This window comes from Berghia stephanieae, chromosome 15 (assembly GCF_034508935.2).
Source record: "Berghia stephanieae isolate SIO BIC M18660-M18661 chromosome 15, UCSD_Bste_1.3, whole genome shotgun sequence".
Classification (NCBI taxonomy): Eukaryota; Metazoa; Mollusca; class Gastropoda; order Nudibranchia; family Aeolidiidae; genus Berghia; species Berghia stephanieae.
This window is the reverse complement of record NC_088374.1, coordinates 4,084,562-4,087,061: the sequence shown is the minus strand read 5'-3', so window position 1 is coordinate 4,087,061 and position 2,500 is coordinate 4,084,562.

The window sequence follows — 2,500 nt, the reverse complement described above, 5'->3', positions numbered from 1 at the left end:
GTGATTCGTGGAGACAGCTAACCGGCAACGTGCTCAAGACCACAAGCCACAATGGATGATGGATGGATGGATGGATGGATCGACATGGATCGTGATTCGTGGAGACAGCTGACCGGCAACGTGCTCAAGACCACAAGCCACAATGGATGACGGATGGATGGATGGATGGACATGGATCGTGATTCGTGGAGACAGCTGACCGGCAACGTGCTCAAGACCACAAGCCATGATGGATGATGATGAACGTGTTGTAATGGTGCCACGTCTGACCAGTAATCAGAAAATCTGAGGTTCGATCCCCAGTTGAGGTAGAATGACTTTTTCTGGGGACGTTTTATTTTTACCTTGTATTTTTCTTTCGTGATTGCCTGGCACAATTCATACACACTTTTTCAGTTCTTTATCTTACACCGGTGTAGCACGCCAGAATGACTCTATCGCCAAAAAGACTCTAGAGTTAAATTGGCGTACGCGAGACAGACTCTAGAGTTAGCCTCGCGGCCGCGAGACTATCTCTACAGTGTGCCTCGCGTACGCCAATTTAACTCTAGTCTTTTTTGGTAGAGTCATTCTCGCGTGGTACACCGGTGCCTGCTGCTTCGCTTGAATTCTTAATCTGATGGCTCTAGACTTGGAAGAGTCAGCTGTAGAAAGCCACCTTGCCACTCAAGGATAAAACAAGATGACGAAAGAGGGGGCTGTGCTTCGAAGCTTTATTTGGAAGTGTGAACATATGTGACCCTCCGTCTCAAAACGGTATTATGTCGGGATGATTCAGATCCCAAAAAGTGAATTTAGAGATAGATTAATAATAATAATAATAATAATAATAATAATAATAATAATAATAATAATAATAATACTTTATTGCATCCCAAAAAGGAAATTTTTTGTACAGACGTGTTATAATTTACACAATAAGATAAGAATACAATAGAAATAGGATGTATATATATATATATATATTTTTAAAAAAAAGGAGCAGCTCTATAACCAGAGCTGCACTTTATGATATGAAAAATTGCAACATTGTATAATAGTAAAACTGTCACTATAAATTGAAAATTGAAAAGATTGTAAAACAAATAAATTAATAAATTAATATTTATATTTTTAAAAGTAAAAATGAGAAATAATTATATAAAATGATTATTGCTTGTTGTTATAAAGCCTAATACTTGAGTGTTTTCAATGGAATGTGTCTAGTTTTTCTTCCTCGTTCCGAGTAATAGCCCATGCTCCAAAGTTGTAAATGAAGACACATTTGACAAGGAACTTATAGGGAATGAGATTAGCGGAAGAGTAGCGTCCCTTGATTGGACGTCACCGGCGGAAAAATTATTAGAGAGAGAACGTCATGTTGGTTGTGCGCATGCGTCTCTCGTCCTCGCTTCCGGTGAAAGCGGCATGAGACACTTCGCCTAAAGCGAGGACGAGAGAGACGCATGCGCAAAACCATTTTGGCGTTCTCTCTGTAAGGTGACGTCCAATCAAGGGACACTACTCTTCCGCTAATCTTATTCCCTATACAACTTTATATTTGTAGCTATTTTCGAGTTGTCTTTTCCTATCCATAATATTTCTATAGAGTAGTTTTTTGTTTTTTTCTCTGGATGATATCGACCTATCTTTGAGTAGTGATCCCATTTATTTGTGACTAATCTTGTCAAAACGGTGTGAAGTCGGGGTTGACCAGATGCTACATAGCCAAAATTAAAGCTAAATTTTCCAAAAATACGAATTATCAGCGTTGGTACTGACTGAAATGTCAAATTCATTCGTCTCAATAAAACATACAAACTCAAGTCTCATATTTGTGGCTATAAATTCAAATTTCATCATCTTAATTATTCCGACATAATACCGTTTTGAGACGAAGGGTAACATTTCATCTTTTGCCTGCTATCTTCTTCCGTTGATAAAATTAGTTATGTGCGGCTATGTGGTCTAGTGGTATGACACTCGCTTTCGGATTGGAAAGTCCTGGGTTCGAGCCTCGCGCTCGGCGCATAGTTGAGTCCTTGGAAAGGTTCTTCACTCACATTCTCTCACCGTACTCAGATGTAAAATGAGTACCTGACCGTTAACAGCGTTGTCTTTGTCCGAAAAATTGTAATATCGGAAAATGGGTTTGGTTGTGCTATGGCAATGAGATGGACACCATCATCATCATCATCATCATCATCATCATCATCATCATCATCATCATCATCATCATCATCATCATCATTATTATTATTATTATTATTATAAACCCATTTTCCTTTATCAATACATATCCAAACCAGTTCAATATCTTATTGGAAGGTATGACGTCATACTTTTCTTTCCTATTATCGGAAGAATGCTGCTTTTATACCCAATGTATATTGATAAATAGTGGCCCAGTGGTTAAGGCATTGCAATGTGATCCGGATGACCCGGGTTCGAGCCCCGCTTCAGGCACTTTGGTTTTTTTCCTTGAGCAAGATTATTAACCCCCAATTGTCCCACTTGGACA